This window comes from Ovis aries, chromosome 2, assembly GCF_016772045.2.
Source record: "Ovis aries strain OAR_USU_Benz2616 breed Rambouillet chromosome 2, ARS-UI_Ramb_v3.0, whole genome shotgun sequence".
In the NCBI taxonomy this organism is placed as follows: domain Eukaryota; kingdom Metazoa; phylum Chordata; class Mammalia; order Artiodactyla; family Bovidae; genus Ovis; species Ovis aries.
Genome location: NC_056055.1, coordinates 39,879,019 through 39,903,053, shown reverse-complemented (window position 1 = coordinate 39,903,053; position 24,035 = coordinate 39,879,019).

Sequence of the window (24,035 nt, the reverse complement as noted above, 5' to 3'; positions counted from 1 at the left end):
CTTTCCTGGTGGCCTACTGGATAAGAATCTGCCTTCCATTGCAGGGGATGCAGGTTCAATCCCTAGTCAGGGAACGAAGATCCAACATGCCATCAGTCAACTTAGCTCACATGCCGCAACTAGAGAAGCCTGCACCCGGCAAAGGACACCCAATATAGCCAAAAACTGGGGAAGAAAAGAATGTTCATAGGTGAACTAACTGTTCACAATAGCAAAAGCCTGTAGTAATCCAAAACACCCATCAACAGGAGAGTAAGTGAAAAACCTGCAGTATAGTCACACAATGAATAGCATATTATATATCAGAAAAACAAACTGTTGCACCGTCAACAGTATTATGCTTGATTTTTAAAGTCTTCCAAAATTATATTTAAAATATTTTCTTAAAGTTAAAAACCAACAGAATTATGCACACGCTCAAGCATGTGACTATATGAAAAGGAAATACATGAAGTTAATGAAAAGGAAAGTGAGGGTGTGGATCAACATAGGAAGCACAACGGTAGTAATTTCAGGTGAGAGGAGACAGCAGAATGGTAGGTGGAGGAGGACACATGATCATATGTAAGTTATTTTCAAAGTCCTGACTCTAATTTTGAATTGTGGTTTCATGGATATTACAGAATTAACAGAAACAAATAAGTGTTGCACCATGCATAGATCAATGATGAAAACTGTTATGAAATAAGATTACAATTGATCCATTTAATCATAATTAGAGCAGAGCAAGGAACACTGGAGGTCTCTGGAGCAGCTTGGTCCATAGAACTCTCTGAGATGTTGGAAATGTTCTGTGTCTATATTGTTAGGTGGCTTCCCAGGTGGCTCAGTGGTAAAGAATTTGCCTGCCAATGCAGTAGACGTGGGTTCGATTCCTGCATTGGGAAGATCCCTGGGTGAAGGAAATGGGGATTTCCAGTCCAGTATTCTTGCTTGGAAAATTTCATGGACAGAGGAGCCTGGTGGGCTATATAGTCCATGGAGTCACCACGGTAGCCGCTAGCCTACGTTGAGTACTTGAAACATGACTAATGCAGCTGAGAAACTAAATTTTCAGTATTAATTTGAATTAATTTATATTTAAATGTGTAAGTAGCCACACAGTATGATTTTCAGTGGTGGGAGAAAATAAGTAAAGTTTGAATGCCAACGAAGAAGTTGGTATGGCTTAACTAAAATGGTTCTTAATAGAAAGTGGCCCAGAATAAGGCCGGCCAAAGACTTAAGTTCCTTTCCTTGCAGAAAACCCAGTTCAACATCTCCAAAGTGCAGATAATATACTTTTCCTTGCTCTTCTTGTCTTTCTGCTTTGAGGAGTATGAGAAGCCTTCGTTAATACCATAAAACTCAACTGCCTGTCGCCGTATTCATTTTTCATGCATGCATTCATTCATCATTTAATTTTTATTTCTCCCTTCCCAAGCCTCTTGTTTTGGTAAACAGACAAGTCTCCCGAAGACATAAGTTGGTTATCATTTGAGGAAGGTCTAAGGCTGCATGTTTAAATGTATTTACCTCCTTCTTGTTAATGGCATCATTCAATCACAGTTTAGTAGATTCCAAGTGAGAGGATAAGAAGTGCCATGGGAATTGCTCACTCAAACCAGGAAACGAGGGGTTTTTAGTTCAAACAGTATCTGAAGGAAGCTGGTAAGCAACAGCTGAGAAGATGAAAGATCAAATCAACGCCTCCCTTTGAAGTAAAGACTACTCAGGCTGTGAGTATAACAATGTTCATTACTGCCAGAACTCCAAGTGGCTGTTCCTGATGCAAGCTTTAGAATGTATCATAAAATCTATAAAAATATCAACAAGATGCTTTCAAGTGACACAAAACAGCTAGAGTGCCCTATTTGCAGGGACACTGCTGTTTAAAGGCAATTTGCTGGATTGCTTTCCATCTGGGACCCACGCAAATGCCTTCCAATCTTTTTCTCCCCACTCCCCCCATCCTTCTTCACTCCCTCCTCCTATCCCCAGTTAGAAACTAAGATTTTTTTTTTTAATGTTTCATTTCTGCTTCCTTTGAGGGCAAGGAGGAGAAAATGAAGCTTTTCTTGGCTTGCGTCTCAACTCCTAAGAGATTTAGAGACAAAAAGATTGCTTTGGGAAAATAATAATGCCAAATGAGCATTAAAATAATAAATGGGTTTTCTGGAAATTAGGTTCTCAGAGGTCATGCAATTAAAAGTTAGGAGGAAAACACACCTCAGGCTTGATTGGAGGAGACAGCCAAGAGCCAGGGCAGGTACTTCCACCACACTTAAAGTTCCATTCAAAGTTTTAAGCTGGTTGATTAATCTATTTGCATACTTCCAGGACTTGATAACAAGTCAGAGTGTAGTATAATTTCATAGGCACTGATTATTAATAATAATGAGGAGTGTGATTAGAGCCCTGAATATCGAGAGGTCACAGCAGGGCACGAGGCAAACATGAGTCAGCAGCACAACATTATTTGAAAAACAACAAACAAAAGCTCTCAACTGCCTGAGGAGATGCACACACGCCTGTCCTTTATGAACGTTGATATATTAGACTTTGTCATGGCATAATTAAAATCAAGGAACTTATTTCTCATGTACTGTCCTCAGAAATGGAGAAAGAAAATGGCCACCCACTCCAGTATTCTTACCTGGGAAATCCCATGGGTGGATAAGCCTGGTCGGCTACAGTCCATGGGGTTGCAGAGAATCGGACAACTCAGTGACTCAGCATGCACGCATCTCCTTCAGGGAACGAGTCCAGTCAGTTCTCCAAAATGTCTCTCACCTGTTCATTGAGTTCCCTAGTCCTCACTGCCATTAAACTATCTGTGGATGATTATACTTTTCCTGGAACCGGTAGTCTTGCTTCTCTTCCAATCCATTTTGAACATTTCTTCACAAATGCTGGATGTGTCTTTTCAGTACGTTGCCTTTTCTCCATCACTGCTATCTCAAAATTCCTTGGTGGCCGGTGGCCCCAGGATCAGGTTTCATGGATTAGTTTTGTGAATCTGTTGGGATGCTTTCAACAGGTAAAAAGAAGCTTGTACTGATTCATTTATTTTTTTAGCTGCCTTGGGTCTTAGTTGTGGCACGTGGAACTGCCATTATGGTGCATGGACTCTTTAGCTGTGGTGCTCAAGTTCAGTAGCTGCCACGTAGAGGCTTAGTTGCCTCGTGGCATGTGGGATCTTAGGCCCACCCACCTCCTGCTGCCAGGGATCAAACTTGTGTCCTCTGCATTGCAAGGCAGATTATTAATCACTGGACCACCAGGGAAATCCCTGCACTGGTTTAAATAAGGAAATCTGGAGTTCAGAAGTAGGATCCAGTGGCTCAGGATATTAAGGATCTAGTTTGTTTCCATCTCTCCAGCATTGGTTTCATGCTGAGGCTGGTCTCTCAAATGATTTAGGTTGGCTGGTGATGGCATCAAGGGTCCCATGCGCCCTCAGTAACTCTTAATAGGAGATTTACTCCTTGTGCCTTTTTTTTTGAAGATTCAGGAAAGCTTTTCCAAGAGCATCCAGCAGATTTTTCCTTTCATTTCCTTATCACATTAAACTTGCCATGGCTTACAACAGGGGTTTATTTCTTGCTCATTACACATGTCTGATATGGCTTGAGTGCAGTTCTGCGTCTTGTCATCCTCACTCTGGGATCCAGATTGAGAAACAGCCCTCATCTGGGACGTTGCCAGAACCGCACCTGGGCTCACTTTTATTCATCAGAATGAGCCTCAGGACCAAGCATGACATTGGTGGGGCCAAGGGAATCAGTGGTGTCCACAGAGAAGGCAGCAAGTATGAGTGATCATAGATCTACTACACAGGTTCAATCCCTGGGTCAGGAAGATCCCCTAGAGAAGTAAATGGCAACCCACTCCAGTATTCTTGCTTGGGAAATCTCATGTACAGAGGAGCTTGACAGGCTATAGTCCATGGCATCACAAAAGAGTTGGACACGACTTAGCAGGTAAACAACAACTGGGGAAAGGAAGTTTGGGACTTGCCATTATATATACATTTTTTTTTCAAGGCTTTAATCCATTTTGCCTTGATTTTTGCGTATAGTCTAAGACAGTAGTTTCATTCTTTTGCATGTAGCTATCCAGTTTTCCCAACACCACTTATTGAAGAGATTATCCTTTCCCCATTGTATATTCTTGGCTCCTTGTCTTAATTAATTGACATACATAACTCATTTTTTCTTGAGTTTATTCCTAAATGTTTTACATTTCTCTTACTAGTCTGAATAGAATCTCTTCTTTAAAGAAAAAAAAATCTTTTTCTATTAATTAAAAAAGTCATACATATTCATCACAAAAAATACAAAACAGTGCTAGATTAAAAAAAAAAATTCATAATCTCATCACTCAAAGACAATTCCTGAGAGTTACTGTATGTGTTTCTTTCCAGATAATTTCCTCTATGTGCATATTTATACATACTTTTATTCCCTACACAGTGGTTTTATGCTCTGTATAAATTTTTGTAATTCTGTTGGTTTTACTTGCAATGTATAACGAGTATTTCTCCATGGGAAAACAATATTCACCTACAACATTCTTAAAAGGCTGTATTTTGTTTAATCAACTTACAGTTGCTCACGTTTTTTACTTTTACTATTAGAAACAATATTGTTATTAATATTTTTGTAACAAAAATCTTTGCACACATTTTTAAATAATTTCCTTAGGAAAGATTTCAGAAATTGAATTGCTGGTTATGGGGTATATTTTGCATTTAAGATTTAATATATAGTCTTACTAAATTGTCATTTGTATACAGATTGCTAAATTACCCCAAAGAAAGTTGAACCAAATTTATATTTGCATGAGAATAGTCAGTTGCCTTCATCATTGTTAGTCATTAGGTATTGCTCTTAAAGAAAAGAAAATTAGCCACTTACAGAACAAAAGTATATAGGTTCTAAAATTTTATTTATTTTTTGGACCTGCTCAGCATTTGGGATCTTAGTTCACCAGCCAGGGATTGAACCTACACCCCCTGCAGTGAAAGGACCAAGTCTTAACCACTGGACCATCAGGGAAGTCCCAAAAGTATATAGGTTTAATTAGAATTTATTAGTTCCAAAAAAGCTCAACGATTTACAGTTATTTTGTTTACCATTTATATTCCTTTCTGTGAGCCACTTTTTCATGTCTTTTATTTTAAAATTAGGTTATTTTTTCCCTTTTATTCATAGAAGTATTTTGTGCCCTAAGGACATTAATCTGCATCGACCAGGTATATTAGAAATATTTCTAGTATTTTTTGTTATTCTGTTTGCCTTAATTTTGTCATTCAGAAATTTCACCCTTTCTAGCTTTATCAAGATATCACTGACAAATAACATTGTGTATATCTAAGGTGTATAGCATGATGATTTGATATATAATATATATTCATATAGTATGAAATGATTACCACCTTAAGGTTAGTTAGCACATCCATCACCTTACATACTTAGCTTTTGCTGTGTGTGTGTGTTGACACAATGTTTAAGATCCACCCTATACCTAACTGAGTACTCCAGCCTTTCTCACTGATTTGAAATACCACCTCTGAACTTTTGATTAAACATGGCAAAATGAACACACAGTTCAATTTGTGTGTTCACACAAAGAAGTGAATACACAGTTATCTCTTCATTCTCCAAAAAGCCCAATTAAAATGGCAATAAAAGAATATAGAGGCTTAATGCCCCAAAAAATTGAAAGGGGAAATTTATAGGAGTTGAAAGATGTCAACCAGAAAAGCTCATAATTTACACATGCACATGGAGCTTCCAGTTAGCATTTCTGAAAAATCAGCTTCCTTGCAGTTTAATGTGAAGTGAAGTATAATGTAACATACAATAAAATATACCACTTTATTTTTTTAATATTCATTTATTTGGCTGTGTCAGGTCTTACTTGCAGCATGCCAACCCTTAGTTGTGGCATATGGGATCTAGTTCCCTGACCAGGGATTAAACCCAGGCCATCTGGATTGGAAGCTCAGAGTCCTAGCCACTGGACCACTAGGGAAGTCTCAGTGATAGTTGTTACTTAATCTGATGGCTCTGCTTTCTTCTTGGGTGACGATAAAAATAATACCTACCTCCCAGCATTGTTATGTATGAGATAAAATTAGTTAATGTATGTAATGCACTTACATACCTCAAAGCTGAAACTCTAATGAAGAACTGACTCATTGGAAAAGACCCTGATGCTTGGAGAGTTTGAAGGCAGGAGCAGAAGGGGATGACAGAGGATGAGATGGTTGGATGGCATCACCGACTGGATGAATATAAGTTTAAGTAAATTCCAGGAGTTGGTGATGGACAAGGAGGCCTGGCATGCTGCAGTCCAAGGGGTCACAAAGAGTCAGACATGAGTGAGTGACTGAACTGAATTGAATTCACTAAACAGTGCATGTAACAAAATAAAACAACTAATAATTGGTGACTACTATTATCTTATCCCAGGAGCAGTGCCTTGGGTTTCACATAGTACAGCTTGTATTTACTTAATACAAGTTGGATGAATTAGCTGTCATTATTCTTCTATTTTTTGTGCGAAATTTCATGAGTTTTTTTCTTTGAACTAAATTGAAGAATAATTTTATATTCCCCACAAGAAATATATTTTGTTTCTGAACTTATTTAAGCCTTTTGTCCAAGAGCAAAAACAAAGAATTTCTTTATCAAGGCTTGCACATTTCTTGTTCAGTTTAAGATCATGCCACTAAGATGAAGGCATCCAGTCCCATCACTTCATGACATATAGGTGGGGAAACAATGGAAACAGACTTTATTTTCTTGGACTCCAAAATCACTGCAGATGGTGATTGCAGCCATCAAATTAAAAGACCCTTGCTCTTTGGAAGAAAAGCTATGACAAACCTAGACAGCATATTAAAAGCAGAAACGTTACTTTGCCAACAAAGGTCTGTCTAGTCAAAGCTATGGTTTTTCCAGTAGTCATGAATGGATATGAGAGTTGTACTGTAAAGAAAGCTGAGCACTGAAGAATGGATTCTTTTGAACTGTGGTGTTGGAGAAGACTCTTGAGAGTCCCTTGGACTGCAAGGTGATCCAACCAGTCCATCCTAAAGGAAATCAGTCCTGAATATTCATTGGAAGGACTGATGCTGAAGCTGCAACTGCAATACTTTGGCCGCCTGATGTGAAGAACTGACTCATTTGAAGACTGATGCTGGGCAAGATTGAAGGCAGGAGGAGAAGGGGATGACAGAGGATGAGATGGTTGGCTGGCATCACCAACTGGATGGACATGAGTTTGAGCAAGCTCCAGGAGTTGGTGATGGACAGGGAGGCCCAGTGTGCTGCAGTCCATGGGGTTACAAAGAGTCAAACAAGACTGAGCGACTGAACTGACTGAACTGTTCAGTTTATTCCAAGACAGCATGCGTGAATCAGTAAATGTACATTTTCATCTCTAACTTTTATCCTTGCTCTAAATCTAGTTCTATTTTTATACTATGATATATGAGATCTTCTGTATTTACATGTTCTTTATATATCTTTGTATATAAAAACAATCTTTATTTTTGCCATCTTATTTTTTAACTTTTCTGAAATTCCTAGTCAGTTTTAATAATATCTTAGTTGATACTCTTGTGTGTTCCTATTGCACAATCATACTATTTGCAAATTATATTTTCTCCTCATTTCTAACATGAGATTAATTTATTTTTTGTTGTTTCACTTTCTGTTTTTAATTTATGGTATATAGTTACTTTGTATGGAAGTTGAACTTTTGTCCTACTTATTGTTACTTTGATCTTGTTTTTGCATTGTCTTCTTGTTTTCTGTCTTTTCATTTATGATATCTTTTGTTTTTATTCTTTAATGTTTTAATTATGTTTGTGTCCCATTTTTATTTAAATAGCAATAACAATGGTAGCAATAACTCTATTATTGCCATGTGTGTACGCTCAGTTGCTAAATCATGTTCAACTCTTCATGATACCATGAACCGTAGCCAGCCAGGCTCCTCTGTCCAAGGGATTCTCTGGGCGAGAATACTGGAGTGGGTTGCCATTTCCTACTCCACTTTTATTGTCATAGTAGCCATTTATTAAAAACTCACATGCACCTAGCAATATTTGGTACTTTACGGACATTTCAATCATCCTAGTATTACTGCTAACAACATAAACAACGGTTACAGTTGCTAACAATATTGAACTTTCTATGTGCTAGATATGTTTTCAGTACTATATCTCTGCATTAACTCACTTAGTTCTGACAATGCTTTATGAAAAAAATTGGTATTATATTAGTCTGGCAAAATCCCATGAAGATAGTGTACAATCATCTCCATTTTATAATGAGAAAACATGATGTTCGGGTATGACACCCACACCTAACAATAATCCATGGTCTCTCGACTTATCTTTAAGAGTAGGATAAGATTAGTATCTTTAAGATAAGTATCTCTCTTAATTATTTTTAAGCATCAGAAACGCTTCTCTTTTTTTACCATTTTTTTCTGAATCCTGTTGCTGCTTCTTCCTCTCCCTCTTCTTCCTCTTTTTGTCCTCCTCCTCCCCTGTATTTTCCATCTCTAGTCACTTTCTCATCTTCTTTCCGCTCTATCACAGGCAGTTCCACTCAACATTTCCTTCTCCTTTTCCTTCTTCAAGGACCAGCAGTTCAACATCTATTAAAAAAAAAAAAAAAAGAAGGAAGAAGAGACGAGGAAAAAGAAAAGAAAGGAAAGGAAGGGAAATGTTAGAGAAGAGAACCTTTTCAAGGCTGTGACTTCAGGTTTTTCCCGGGAACAATCTTCCTTATTCCAAGATCAAGAATCCTCCCCCTTGTAAAGGTTCTGCCCAGGCAGTGGAGATAGCACACACTCAGTACACAGTGTGTGATGGTTCCTACAGAGGGTGGATCCTTCTGGGTTCAAGTGCCTGAAAACAACCACAGATGGTGCAAGCCATTACTCACTACCCTAAGGCAGTGCAGCCCAACCCTCACTGTTCACGGCTGTAACAAAGTACTAAGATCAAGCCGGTGACAAAGCCATTCTCTCTGAGCACTAATTAGCCTCTGAGTAATTTCTCTCTGACTCCAGTTTCATCCATATGTACATACAGATGCACTGTACTTTGCACTCCTTGTCTACTTTTTCCCTATCATTCTTAGATCCTCTTGCTATCCTCCTCCCCTTTCTGCATCTTTTTGATTCTGTTCATCACTTTTCTTCCATGAGATATTTAAACACTTAATTTGGGACTTGAAGGCTGATGACTTTGGGGAGCCTACATATTCTTCCATACAACTGTGAGGGGCTCTTAGGAACCAACTTCTAGAGAATTCCTTTTTTTCCAAAGTGACAGTCTACAGGCAGAGCTGCAACTGAGGCTGGTGTTGTGTCTGCTGACTGTGACATTATTATTTATTTTCTTATATTTCATGTTCTTTATATTTTTTAATGTTTCCCTAAAGCTACCTATAAAAAGACCATTTTGTTATCTTGAGTACTTTTATTTCATCAGTGAAAACATGCCCAAGGTTCTTAGAGAGACCTTCCTCATTTGCTCTTTTTTTTTTTTTTAAATAATATCAGAGACTTTCTTGGATTATGAATTTCTTTAGATGATCGCTTATATATTTCTATCTGACATTAGCTATGACTGTATTGTCACAACTTTACTTTAGGAACTTGTAGTTCTTTTTCTCTGTCCCATGGGTTGACTCCTTTAGTTTTTCCTTTTTTATTTTCTGTTTTCAAAAATCTGCTTCTCAAATGGCATGGCACATACTAAATGATGCCTTTCACTGGCTTCCTGATTGGCATGAATTCCAAGAAGACAGTAGCATTCTGCCGCAGGTTCTCCTTGCTTCCATGTCCACTCCAAATTTGTCTTAACTAAGGTCAGTGTGGTTATTAACTCTGCCAGGAAGTTGCATGGAGCTATGAAAAGGGATGGCTTTAGAAACAGGTAAGCCTGTTAAAATCTTGGCTGTACACGTTCCTAGCCATGTGATGTTGAGAAAGTTTCTTAGCCTACCTAAACCTCAGTCTCCTGATGTTTAAAAATGAAGAGAATAACACCTACATTGTAATGTTGTTGTGAGCATTGAAGGTCATGTAAATTGCCTTGTATGTGATAAGGATGCAATTAATGAAAATTATTTTCATTTTGAGTCAGTTAAATATGGGATTCAAATCCAAATTCTTCTACCTCTAGGACTTCTAAAAAAGAAGTTTTTATGTATGCTGAGTCATTTCAGTCATGTCTGACTCTTTGTGATCCAATGGACTGTAGCCCACCAAAGTCCTCTGTTTATGGGATTCTCCAGGCAAAAATATTGGAATAGATTGCCATGCCCTCCTCTAGGAGATCTTTCCAACCCAGGGACTGAGCTGGCATCTCTTATGCCTCTTGCATTGGGAGACATGTTCTTTACCGTTAGCACCACCTGGGAAGCCCCAAAGGAAGTTTACTTAACCAGTTTTGAGCTTATCTGTAGGCTCAAATGAGAATAAAGGTCCCTGTTTTTTAAGAGTCCTAGGAAGACTGCAGCATCAGACAAGGTATGACAGTTGCTGATGCTCTCAATGAACATTTGTTCTCTTCCATCTTCTGGACGAAGACATACTCTGATGGACTTGTCTGAACTTTACCTGATGCATTGCTTTTTCACAGAACAAAACTTCTAATAGGTATTACCCTAGTGTGAAGGACTCATGTTTAACTCAAAAGAATGCTTGTTCTGATCTCTTAGAAAAGTGGATCCATTTTCTCCTTCTGACCAATGGGAATGTTTTCATAAAAATAGTACTTTTGATTTTCTCTTTTTACAAGTTGGTACGTCTTTTAACCCCAGAGCACCATGTGAATGAAACAGAAGGAACAAGAGAGAGAAGAACCACAATTTAGTGAAGGTGGTATGTTCAGATGGTACGTAAAACGAAAGATTTGGGACTTCCCAGGTGGCTCAGTGGTTAAGAATCTGCCTGCCAAACAGGAGACTCAAGTCCCATCCCTGGGTTGTGAAGATCCTCTGGAGAAAGAAATGGCAACCCTCTCCAGTATTCCTGCCTGAAAAGTCCCATGGAGAGAGGAGCCTGGTGGGCCACAGTCACAAAGAATCGAAGGCAACTTAGTGACTAACAACGACAAAACAGAAGATTTAGAAAAAATCTCATTGCAGTCAAGAGATATCCATGCATTTTGATGATTCATTTTTCACTGGAAGATAAATTCTTATTCATTTTTCCAAGGATTTGGAAAATGCTAAATAAAAGAGAACCAATAAATTGGAGGAAACATTGCTCTCTTTAGACTACACACAGAGATTCTTTGTTTCTCACAGGACTCTGAAAAAGAAATGCTCTTCAAATGCAAACTGCCTCCCATCTTTTGTAATCCCGAAGGAACACCTCTGTCTCCAATGAAATGGAGTGTGTGGGCTTTGAAATCTGACAATACCCTGATTTTAATCCAAGCTCTGCCACACACCGTTGGCAATGCATCTAACTTCTGCAAACCTCAGTTTCCTATGTTATTGTTGTTTAGCTGCTAAGTCATGTTTCTTTCGTGATCCTATGGACTGTAGTCTTTCCCAAAGTGTTGTTTTCCTCTACTTCTTTGCATTGATTGCTGAAGAAGGCTTTCTTATCTCTTCCTGCTATTCTTTGGAACTCTGCATTTAGACGCCTATATCTTTCCTTTTCTCCTTTGCTTTTCACCTCTCTTCTCTTCACAGCTATTTGTAAGGCCTTCCCAGACAGCCATTTAGCTTTTCTGCATTTCTTTTCCATGGGGATGGTCTTGATCCCTGTCTCCTGCACAGTGTCATGCACTTCATTCCATAGTTCATCAGGCACTCTATCTATCAGATCTAGGCCCTTAAATCTATTTCTCACTTCCACTGTATAATCATAAAGGATTTGATTTAGGTCATACCTGAATGGTCTAGCGGTTTTCCCTGCTTTCTTCAATTTAAGTCTGAATTTGGCAATAAGGAGTTCATGATCTGAGCCACAGTCAGCTCCTGGTCTTGTTTTTGCTGACTGTATACAGCTTCTCCATCTTTGGCTGCATAGAATATAATCAATCTGATTTCAGTGTTGACCATCTGGTGATGTCCATGTGTAGAGTCTTCTCTTGTGTTGTTGGAAGAGGGTGTTTGCTATGACCAGCGCATTTTCTTGGCAAAACTCTATTAGTCTTTGCCCTGCTTCATTCTGCATTCCAAGGCCAAATTTGCCTGTTACTTCAGGTGTTTCTTGACTTCCTACTTTTGCATTCCAGTCCCCTAGAATGAAAACGACATCTCTTCTGGGTGTTAGTTCTAAAAGATCTTGTAGGTCTTCATAGAACCGTTCAACTTCAGCTTCTTCAGCATTACTGGTTGGGGCATAGACTTGGATAACTGTGATATTGAATGGTTTTCCTTGGAGATGAACAGAGATCATTCTGTCATTTTTGAGACTGCATCCAAGTATTGCATTTCGGACTCTTTTGTTGACCATGTTGGGAAAGACTAGAGATCTCTTCAAGAAAATTAGAGATACCAAGGGAACATTTCATGAAAAGATGGGCTCGATAAAGGACAGAAACGGTATGGACCTAACAGAACCAGAAGATATTAAGAAGAGGTGGCAAGAATACACAGAAGAACTGTACAAAAAAGACATTCACGACCCAGATAATCATGATGGTGTGATCACTAATCTAGAACCAGACATCTTGGAATGTGAAGTCCAGTGGGCCTTAGAAAGCATCACTATGAACAAAGCTAGTGGAGGTGATGGAATTCCAATTGAGCTATTTCAAATCCTAAAAGATGATGCTGTGAAAGTGCTGCACTCAATACGCCAGCAAATTTGGAAAACTCAGCAGTGGCCACAGGACTGGAAAAGGTCAGTTTTCATTCCAATCCCAAAGAAAGGCAATGCCAAAGAATGCTCAAACTACCACACAATTGCACTCATCTCACATGCTAGTAAAGTAATGCTCAAAATTCTCCAAGCCAGACTTCAGCAATATGTGAACCGTGAACTCCCTGATGTTCAAGCTGGTTTTAGAAAAGGCAGAGGAACCAGAGATCAAATTGCCAACATCCGCTGGATCATGGAAAAGCAAGAGAGTTCCAGAAAAACATCTATTTCTGCTTTATTGACTATGCCAAAGCCTTTGACTGTGTGGATCACAATAAACTGTAGAAAATTCTGAAAGAGATGGGAATACCAGACCACCTAACCTGCCTCTTGAGAAATCTGTATGCAGGTCAGGAAGCAACAGTTAGAACTGGACATGGAACAACAGACTGGTTCCAAATAGGAAAAGGAGTACATCAAGGCTGTATATTGTCACCCTGCTTATTTAACTTATATGCAGAGTACATCATGAGAAACACTGGACTGGAAGAAACACAGGCTGGAATCAAGATTGCCGGGAGAAATATCAATAACCTCAGATATGCAGATGACACCATCCTTATGGCAGAAAGTGAAGAGGAGCTAAAAAGCCTCTTGATGGAAGTGAAAGAGGAGAGTGAAAAAGTTGGCTTAAAGCTCAACATTCAGAAAACGAAGTTCATGGCATCCGGTTCCATCACTTCATGGGAAATAGATGGGAAACAGTGAAAACAGTGTCAGACTTTATTTTTGGGGGCTCCAGAATCACTGCAGATGGTGACTGCAGCCATGAAATTAAAAGATGCTTACTCCTTGGAAGAAAAGTTATGACCAACCTAGATAGTATATTCAAAAGCAGAGACATTACTTTGCCGACTAAGGTCCGTCTAGTCAAGGCTATGGTTTATCCAGTGGTCATGTATGGATGTGAGAATTGGACTGTGAAGAAGGCTGAGCGCCGAAGAATTGATGCTTTTGAAGTGTGGTGTTGGAGAAGACTCTTGAGAGTCCCTTGGACTGCAAGGAGATCCAACCAGTCCATTCTGAAGGAGATCAGCCCTGGGATTTCTTTTGGAAGGAATGATGCTAAAGCTGAAGCTCCAGTACTTTGGCTACCTCATGAGAAGAGTTGACTCATTGGAAAAGACTCTGATGCTGGGAGGGATTGGGGGCAGGAAAAGAAGGGGACGACCGAGAATGAGATGGCTGGATGGCATCACGGACTCAATGGACGTGAGTCTGAGTGAACTCCGGGAGATGGTGATGAGCAGGGAGGCCTGGCGTTCTGCGATTCATGGGGTCTCAAAGAGTCGGACACGACTGAGCGACTGAACTGAACTGATGGACTGTAGTCTGCCAGGTTCCTCTGTCCCTGGGATTTCCCAGGCAAGAATCCTGGAATGGGTTGCCATTCCCTTCTCCAGGGGATCTTCCCGACCCAGGGATCAAACCAGTGTCTTGGGATTGGCAGGTGGATTCTTTACCAATGAGCCACCAGGGAAGCCTCTCAGTTTCCTTTAGGTGTAAATAATAAAACAGTCAGCTTAGTTCTTCCTTTGTATAGTTTTTAGTAGGAACATATAACACAATTGATGTGTGCTGAAGCATGTAGCCCAGTGCCTTGTATAGAGTAGAAAATAAATGTCAGAGCCCCTTCTGTTTTTCCTTTAGAGCTATCCAATAGTGTGAACTTGATAATCATAGATGATCAATACAAGTGAAATAATGGAACCTGTTGGAAGAATGTATCAATGGAATTAATCTTATTTTTAATCATTGAGGAAGCATCTAGTCAAGAGAAGCAAAATTGACTGAATTGTTCTAATACTTGGTGTAACTTGGTTTTAATTTTAATGAACAAAATAAGGATCCCACCTGTGTTATGATGATTAATTATATCATTATTGATAAAAATAAATGCTATCATTTGTCGACTTAGTGTGAATCAGGTGTTTATGCCTTAAGGAAGGTAAGATTCGTCTTACAACTGAGAAGACAAAGGCTCAGAATTAAGAAACTGTTTCATCAAGGTTGGGGCTTCCCTGGTGGCTCAGACAGTAAAGTATCCACCTGCCATGCGGGAGACCTGGGTTCAATACCTGGGTCAGGAAGATCCCCTGGAGAAGGAAATGGCAACCCACTCCAATATACTTGCCTGGAGAATCCCATGGACATAGGAGCCTGGAGGGCTGCAGTCCATGGAGTCACAAAGAATCGGACATGGGTGAGCGACTAACACTTTCACTTTCCTCAAGGTTACAAAGCTAATAAGTAGAACCAGAACATATGAATCTCCACAAATGTTTAATGTTTTTGTATCGTATAGTAACAGAAATAGACTATTTGCTGCAAATAGGCACTTTATTTGGTTCACACTATAATTGAATCCATGATCAGATCTTAAAATTTTTTATTTTCACTTATTCTCTGAAAGAAGCATCAACAACCTAGGGGCATAATTTCATTTTTTCCACTTTTGGCATCTAACACTATTTTATTGAGTTTATCTAAGTAAGCGATTACAATTTTCTACCATTAGATATAAGGTGTCATCTCACTGGCAATGAGGCCAGCCCGTGGCTGAGGCATCAATACTACACATTTCCTGACAAGTCAGGGAAGTAAGGTATGGTACTAGTGGTAAAGAGCTTTCCTGCAAATACAGGAGACACAAGAGATGCAGGTTTGATCCCTGGGTTGGGAAGAACCCCTGGAGGAGGGCATGGCACCCACTCCAGTATTCTTGCCTGGAAAATCCCATGGACAGAGGAGCCTGGCGGGCTAATCCATGGGTCACAAAGAGTCAGACACGACTGAAGCGACTTAGCAACCGTGCACTCAGGGAGGTAAGAGATTTATATGTATTTTTTCCCTTGGAGTTTTGATACTTTCAGAGTTTAGGGAAGTGAATTAACATTCAAAGTGTATTGTGGCTGGAAGTGTAGGTAGAGACTTTGCATGTGTTCTTTAATTTAATACTCATAACAGTGGGTGGAAGAGATGTCATCAACTCCATCTTAGAGCTGGGGAGTGGAGGCTTTGTGAGCTTAAGTAACTTATGTAAAGTAGGAAGTATAACTAGGTTTTGAGCCCCGGAAAGCACTCTTATATTGTGGATCTCATTTCATGATGATGCTAGTAAATGAAGTGTTAGAATTCTCTGTCCTAATTTCCTGTTTACCTTGACAAGAAAGTATCCATTACTTTCCCCAGTGGTGCCCTGCCCCATCCCAGGGTCAGGCTTTCTTTCAGCTGAATAATGTACAATTGGAGAAGTGCACATGGCTGGACATATTCTGAAAACTCAGGGAGGTGGGGTATACGGAGGAGAGATGATGGACGGAAATAAAGGAAACAATATAATGTTGTGGAAATTTAGATTTGGAAATGACTTTTAATCAAGTTTGGCCAGAAGAGCCTCTCTCTAGGTGTAACCTGCAGCTGCTGCTGCTGCTGCTGCTAAGTCGCTTCAGTCGTGTCCGACTCTGTGAGATCCCATAGATGGCAGCCCACCAGGATTCTCTGTCCCTGGGATTCTCCAGGCAAGAACACTGGAGTGGGTTGCCAATTCCTTCTTCAATGCATGAAAGTGAAAAGTGAAAGTGAAGTCGCTCAGTCGTGCCCGACTCTTTCCAACCCCATGGACTGCAGCCTACCAGACTCCTCCGTCCGTGGGATTTTCCAGGCAAGAGTACTGGAGTGGGGTGCCATTGCCTTCTCCGAGGTGTAACCTAGATGTAATCAATAACCGACATTCCCAGCCGTCTTGTCTCCCGTGTGATTTTATTGAACGCAGGTTTAATTGACCTCAGAAAGAACTTACTTGTTTGAAAAGCCATGTGCACTGCCAGCAAAATAAACTCTCCTCAGTTTTTGCCATGTGGGGAGCTTTGCTGGACTATTTCACATGGTCATTTCTGAGTTGAAAGCTGTCAAGTCATCAAGCTATAAATGCTTGGGAAACAAGTCTATGAGGCCACTTTGATAATGAAAGAAGCTATAAAATGTGGCAAGGATTTCCTTTCGCTGGGTTTTCTCATAGCAGCAATGGAATTGGGTAGGTTACCATGGAAGGATTCTATTACAGCCATGCTCAAGACAGGCAAGGTGGCACAGGACCAGGTTCATGCAGGAAAAAATCTTACCTCCCTTTTATTGTATAACCTGGGAAGACCCTACCCTGAAGGAGTGGACTAGAAGTGACTGCTCAAGGGAAAATTTCATTTCTTTGTTGAATCAGACTATGCATTTTGTCTTGATGAACCCTAATTTCTGTGGCTCAGATGGTAAAAAATCTGCCTGAAATGTAGGAGACCCAGGTTTGATCCCTGGTCTGGAGAGATCCCCTGGAAGAAGGCTTGGCAACCCACTCCAGTATTCTTGCCTGGAGAACTCCATAGACAGAGGAGCCTGGTGGGCTACAGTCCATGGGGTTGCAAAAAGTCAGACATGACTGAGCGACTAACACTTTCACTTTTCAAGATAAAATAGATCCTTCCTTGTCAGAATGACACAAAGACTTCTGAATCTCAGCAGCTGAAGAAAGTTTAAGCTAAGTTTTCTACTGATGAAATTCTTCTCCTGTCCACTCAATATTTTGGTGGCCTGAAAAGTCTTTTCTGAGCTTCACATTACTTAGATGTACAATGAGAGGGTTGAGCTAGATTATCTGCCAAGTCCTTCCCTTCTGTAATGCCAAATACCTCTGTTTCCTCTAATTCCCTAAGAATAAGGCAGCCTTGCATTTACAAAATAACCTAGGCTCAAGAGAACTGCTTTAGAAGGCAGCCATGGTACAGAGGAAGGACCTGAGTCAGAAGACCTGTGGTCCCATCTCACTTTGGTCACATCCTTGTATGTGAACTTGATTGTTTGTTTTTTTAAATTTATTTATTTGGCTGTGCCAGGTCATAGTTGCACCTGTGGGATCTTCAGGCTCCATTATGACATGCAGAGCATGCTGGACCTTTAGTTGCAGCCTGTGGGATCTTCAGCTGTGGCGTGTGAACTCTTAGTTGTGGCATGTGGGATCTGACCAGGGATGGAACCTGGACCCCCTGCATTGGGAGTGCAGAGTCTTAGTCACTGGACCACTAGGGAAGTCCCGAGTGCGGACTTTGACAAAGCATTTCACATCCCTAAACTTGAATTTCTTAATCTATAAAATGAGGGTGATAATAACCTATCACAGGGAAAAGTTGGTAGAATTTTGTCAGATTGTGTACGTGAAAGTAAACTTTTTACACTAAGAAACCATGTATGCATGTAAATACTTTGACTGTCATCTGGTGAAGGCCTCTCACTTATTTTTCCCTCCAACCAAGAGCTTTTAAAATCCAGATTTTTAAAAAGATGTAGTTTTAATCAAAGTTACGTATGTTCATAGTTTAAAGTATCAACCATCTCTACAGAATGTATTATGTAACACATAATTTCATGCCCCTTCTCTATACTGTCACTGATACCCTGTTTCCCAGAGGTGACCACTTTCAACTCTAAGTTTTGCATTTTTTTTTAAGAGTATTTACCTCCCTGGGAATCTTGTGATGAACTTCACCTTCCAGTGCAGGGGCTGTGGGTCAATACCTGGTCATGGAACTAAGATACCATGTGCCTTGCAGCCAAAACAAGTGAAAATTAAAACAGAAACAATATTGTAACAAATTCAATAAAGACTAAAAATGATCCCCATTCAAAATCGTCTTAAAATATATTTCCCACCATGTATCTAAGTAATCTGTGCATAGTACCATTTTTGATTTTTCAGTTTTACACATAAAGTCTGCTTAGTCACTCAGTCACGTCCGACTCTTTGTGACCCCATGGACTGCAGCCTGCCATGCTCCTTTGTCCATGGGAATTCTCCAGGCAAGAATACTGGAGTGGGTTGCCATGCCCTCCTCCAGAGGATCTTCCCAACCCAGGGAACAAACCCAGGTCTCCTGCATTGAAGGCGGATTCTTTACTGACTGAGCCACCAGGGATGCCTACACATTATGATAATCTGCCACATATGGAAGATGTAGATTTTCATCCCTGTCACTCTTCTACCAGAAATACATGCACAATATTAATATTTCCATTCTCCCAAAACAAACATATAATTTTGGTTAGGTCTTGGGGAAACAGTGGAAACAGTGTCAGACTTTATTTGGGGGGGCTCCAAAATCACTGCAGATGGTGACTGCAGCCATGAAATTAAAAGACGCTTACTCCAAGATGCTTACTCCTTGGAAGAAAAGTTATGACCAACCTAGATAGTATATTCAAAAGCAGAGACATTACTTTGCCGACTAAGGTCCGTTTAGTCAAGGCTATGGTTTTTCCAGTAGTCATGTATGGATGTGAGAGTCGGACTGTGAAGAAAGCCGAGCACCGAAGAACTGATGCTTTTGAACTGTGGTATTGGAGAAGACTCTTGAGAGTCCCTTGGACTGCAAGGAGATCCAACCAGTCCATTCTGAAGGAGATCATCCCTGGGATTTCTTTGGAAGGAATGATGCTAAAGCTGAAGCTCCAGCACTTTGGCCACCTCATGAGAAGAGTTGACTCATTGGAAAAGACTCTGATGCTGGGAGGGATTGAGGGCAGGAGGAGAAGGGGACGACAGAGGATGAGATGGCTGGATGGCATCACTGACTCGATGGACGTGAGTCTGAGTGAACTCCAGGAGTTGGTGATGGACAGGGAGGCCTGGCGTTCTGCAACTCATGGGGTCGCAAAGAGTCATACAAGACTGAGCGACTGAACTGAACTGATCACCAGTCTTTAAATTAATGTGAGTCCGTAAATCCTATTCATGGCAGAGTCACATAGAGTACTGTAATTTTCTTCTTTCCTCACACAAGTATGTATTTTTCTGAGATTTAACCATTGTGTTGTTTATCTGTTACATTTTTCTTTTTTTAATTAATTAATTTATTTTAATTGGAGGCTAATTACTTTACAATATTGTAGTAGTTTCTTTTGAGAAGCTTTTATAAGCCTCTCTTTCCCCTGGTGTTCTGGAACTTCATGGTGATGTACCTGGGTCTATATTCACTTATTGTGCTGGTCCTTAGGTTGTCTAGTCCTGAGGTTTAGTGAGCCTCTTCTTCTTGGCTGTTTTTAACTGAGTACATTAATGTCCCTATTGTACAGCTTCACAGGCACATTTCTATGACAGTTCTTATTACATTATCTTATAGTTAGTTATAAGTTCCAAAGAATAACAAGGAGAGATAAGAAAGCCTTCCTCAGTGATCAGTGCAAAGAAATAGAGGAAAAGAATAAAATGGGAAAGACTAGCGATCTCTTCTAGAAAATTAGAGATACCAAGGGAATATTTCATGCAAAGATGGGCTCAATAAAGGACAGAAATGGTATGGGCCTAACAGAAGCAGAAGATATTAAGAAGAGGTGGCAAGAATACACAGAAGAACTGTACAAAAAAAGATCTTCATGACCCAAATAATCACAATGGTGTGGTCACTCACACTCAACTAGAGCCAGACATCCTGGAATGTGAAGTCAAAGGGGCCTTAGGAAGCATCACTATGAACAAAGCTAGTGAGGTGATGGAATTCCAGTGCAGCTATTTCAAATCCTGAAAGATGATGCTGTGAAAGTGCTGCACTCAATATGCCAGCAAATTTGGAAAACTCAGCAGTGGCCACAGGACTGGAAAAGGTCAGTTTTCATTCCAATCCCAAAGAAAGGCAATGTCAAAGAATGCTCAAACTATCACACAATTGCACTCATCTCACACACTAGCAAAGTAATGCTCAAAATTCTCTTGCTGAAGCAAGGCTTCAGCAATATGTGAACTGTGAACTTCCAGATGTTCAAGCTGGATTTAGAAAAGGCAGAGGAACCAGAGATCAAATTGCCAACACCTGCTGGATCATTGAAAGAGCAAGAGAGTTCCAGAAAAACATCTATTTCTACTGTATTGACTATGCCAAAGCCTTTGACTGTGTGGATCACAATAAACTGTGGAAAATTCTGAAAGAGATGGGAATACTAGACCACCTGACTTGCCTCTTGAGAAACCTGTATGCAGGTCAGGAAGCAACAGTTAGAACTGGATATGGAACAACAGACTGGTTCCAAATAGGGAAAGGAGTACGTCAAGGCTGTAAGTTGTCACCCTGTTTATTTAACTTACATACAGAGAACATCATGAAAAACACTGGGCTGGATGAAACACAATCTGGAATCAAGATTGCCGGGAGAAATATCAATTACCTCAGATATGCAGATGACACCACCCTTATGGCAGAAAGTGAAGAAGAACAAAAGAGCCTCTTGATGAAAGCAAAAGAGGAGAGTGAAAAAGTTGGCTTAAAACTCAACATTCAGAAAACGAAGATCATGGCATCTGGTCCCATCACGTCATGGCAAATAGATGGGGAAACAGTGGAAACAGTGGCTGACTTTATTTGGGGGGGCTCCAAAATCACTGCAGATAGTGAATGCAGCCATGAAATTAATAGACGCTTACTCCTTGGAAGAAAAGTTATGACCAAGTTAGACAGCATATTAAAAAGCAGAGACATTATTTTGCCAACAAAGGTCCATCTAGTCAAAGCTATGGTTTTTCCAGTAGTCATGTATGGATGTGAGAGTTGGACTGTGAAGAAGGCTGAGCGCTGAAGAATTGATGCTTTTGAACTGTGGTGTTGGAGAAGACTCTTGAGATTCCCTTGGACTTCAAGGAGATCCAAACAGTCCATCCTAAAGGAGATCAGTCCTGAATATTCACTGGAAGGACTGTTGTGAAACTGAAACTCCAATACTTTGGCCACCTGATGCGAAGAGCTGACTCATTGGAAAGGACCCTGATGCTGGGAAAGATTGAGGGCAAGAGGAGAAGGGGACGACAGAGGATGAGATGGTTGGATGGCATCACCATATCAATGGACATGAGTTTGAGTAGACTCCAAGAGTTGGTGATGGACAGGGAAGCCTGGCATGCTGCAGTCCGTGGGGTTGCAAAGAGTCGGACACGACTGAGCAACTGAATTGATAGTTAGTTCTGAACATGCATAGCATAAACATAACATGCCCCACTGTGGAAGATCAACTGATTTTTATTTTATAAATTAAAAATATTACTCATGATTGGGACTTCCCTGGTGATCCAGTTGCTAAGACTGTGCATACCCGATGCAGGGGGCCTGAGTTTGGTCTCTGTTCAGGGAACTAGATCCTATATGCTTCAGACTGAGTTCACATGCTGCAACTAAAGTTCTTGGATGCTGCAATGAAGATCGAAGATCCCATGCTGCAGCTAAGACCTGGTGCAGCCAAATAGGTACATAGAATAATAATAAAAAATACGTGTGATCATCTGGCAGTATGGACATAGAAGCATAGTATGTTATATGGATTTGAAAAATTAATAGCGGCTAGAATTGTACTAGTTTTCTGAAAATATACCTGTACTTTGGAGATTTTACAGTTTGCCATACATTCTGTAACTCTTTGTAATGAGTGACCTTGCTATTAACCTGAACAAATTCTAGTCTGCTCTCCACAATGACTTGAAACTTGAAGGGAGAGAAATAAAAATAGTTTGATATTCTTGAGGTTTCTAAGGACCTTTAAACACCCATTGTTAGTTATAGCCAGTATGTTTACGACCCAGGAAAAGGAAAAGCTGTGGAAATAGGCTCTCCTTTAGTATTTGTGGGGCCCAAGACAAGAATATAAATGGTGGCCCACATACATATGTCTAAATATTTAAAATTTATAACTCAGCCTTTAAAAATGTTGAATAAAATATGCTCTAGCTTCATACTTTAACGAGTATGTTTTTATCAGGGCCTGGAAGGCTGGATTGTATTTAAACTCTGGGATTCCTTAGCAGCCAGAAGGAGCCAGTCTTCAGCTTATCTTTCATTTTCTTGCGTGTGTATATGCTCAGTCATTGAGTCATGTCCAACTCTCTGTGACCCCATGAACTGTAGTCCACCAGGCTCCTCTGTCCTTGGGATTTCCCAGGCAAGAATACTGGAGTGGGTTGCCATGCCCTCCTCCAGTGGATCTTCCCGACCCAGGGATTGAACACAGGTTTCCTGAATTTGCAGGTGAATTCTTTACCACTGAGCCACCTGGGAAGCCCCCTGTCATCTTCTTACCTTTAACCAGATCTATCTCATCTTTGAGACATTCAACTGGCACACATATTGTTACATAGACACAACCCATGACCAAGCTCCAGTCACATATTCTTATTATAGGCCTCCTTTGCTCAGTGGTTGGGAAATTGGTAACCATATTTGTGGTTCCGTCAACATTTGGGAGGAGTCTTGGAAGAAAACTGTGCAAGGCCTGAAAGTGGTCTCGGGGGAGTTTGTGCCAGGAATTCCAGGGTTCCATGGAGAGGGCAGGCACGGGTTCCAGGTGGGCATATTCCCCCTGACCCTATGTCCTCCCCCTTAGTGGTAGGGTCAGAACATGGCCCTCTGAGTGAAAGGTCCAAGACAGAGTCTCCTCCTGACTGGGGCTGAAGGTAGGGACTCTAAGAGAGTAAGAAGAATCTGATTGTGGTCATTTTATGTGTATGTGTTTGCGTACTGAGTTGTGTCCTACTCTTTGTGACCCTATGGACTGCAGCCCACCAGGCTCTTCTGTCCATGGGATCTCCCAGGCAAGAATACTGGAGTGGGTAGCCATTTCTTCCTCCAGAAGATCTTCCTGACCCAGGGATCAAAACTGCATCTCCTGCATTGGTAGGCGAATTCTTTACCACTGTGCCACCTGGGAAGTGATCATCTTGCAATTGCGGGCAAATCTGAGAAGAAAACATAAGTTGCGCTGGTCCGTTCCTTTGACCTGCAACTACCTCTGCCAGCCCCACAATCTATTCCACTAACCAGGCAGGTTCAGTCCCTTGACTTTAACTTTACATTTATAAAAACAGGGATGGAACATGAGACTTCTTGATAGCTTGTGCTGATCCAGCCTACATCATAAATCAGAATTTAAATGTCTCGTGGTTTGAGGTAAGTCCTAAGCTGACGTTATCCTCTCACTTTATGAAGCCTTGGAGGCCTACAAACCCAGATTCAGACTTGGTGGTTTGGGTATTAAAAACTGGTTCCTTTCCCTGGGTTTTATGTTACCACTTCGAATTCCACCAAGCAAGGAGTGCTTGGAAAGCTCAGCAGGAAAGCTCA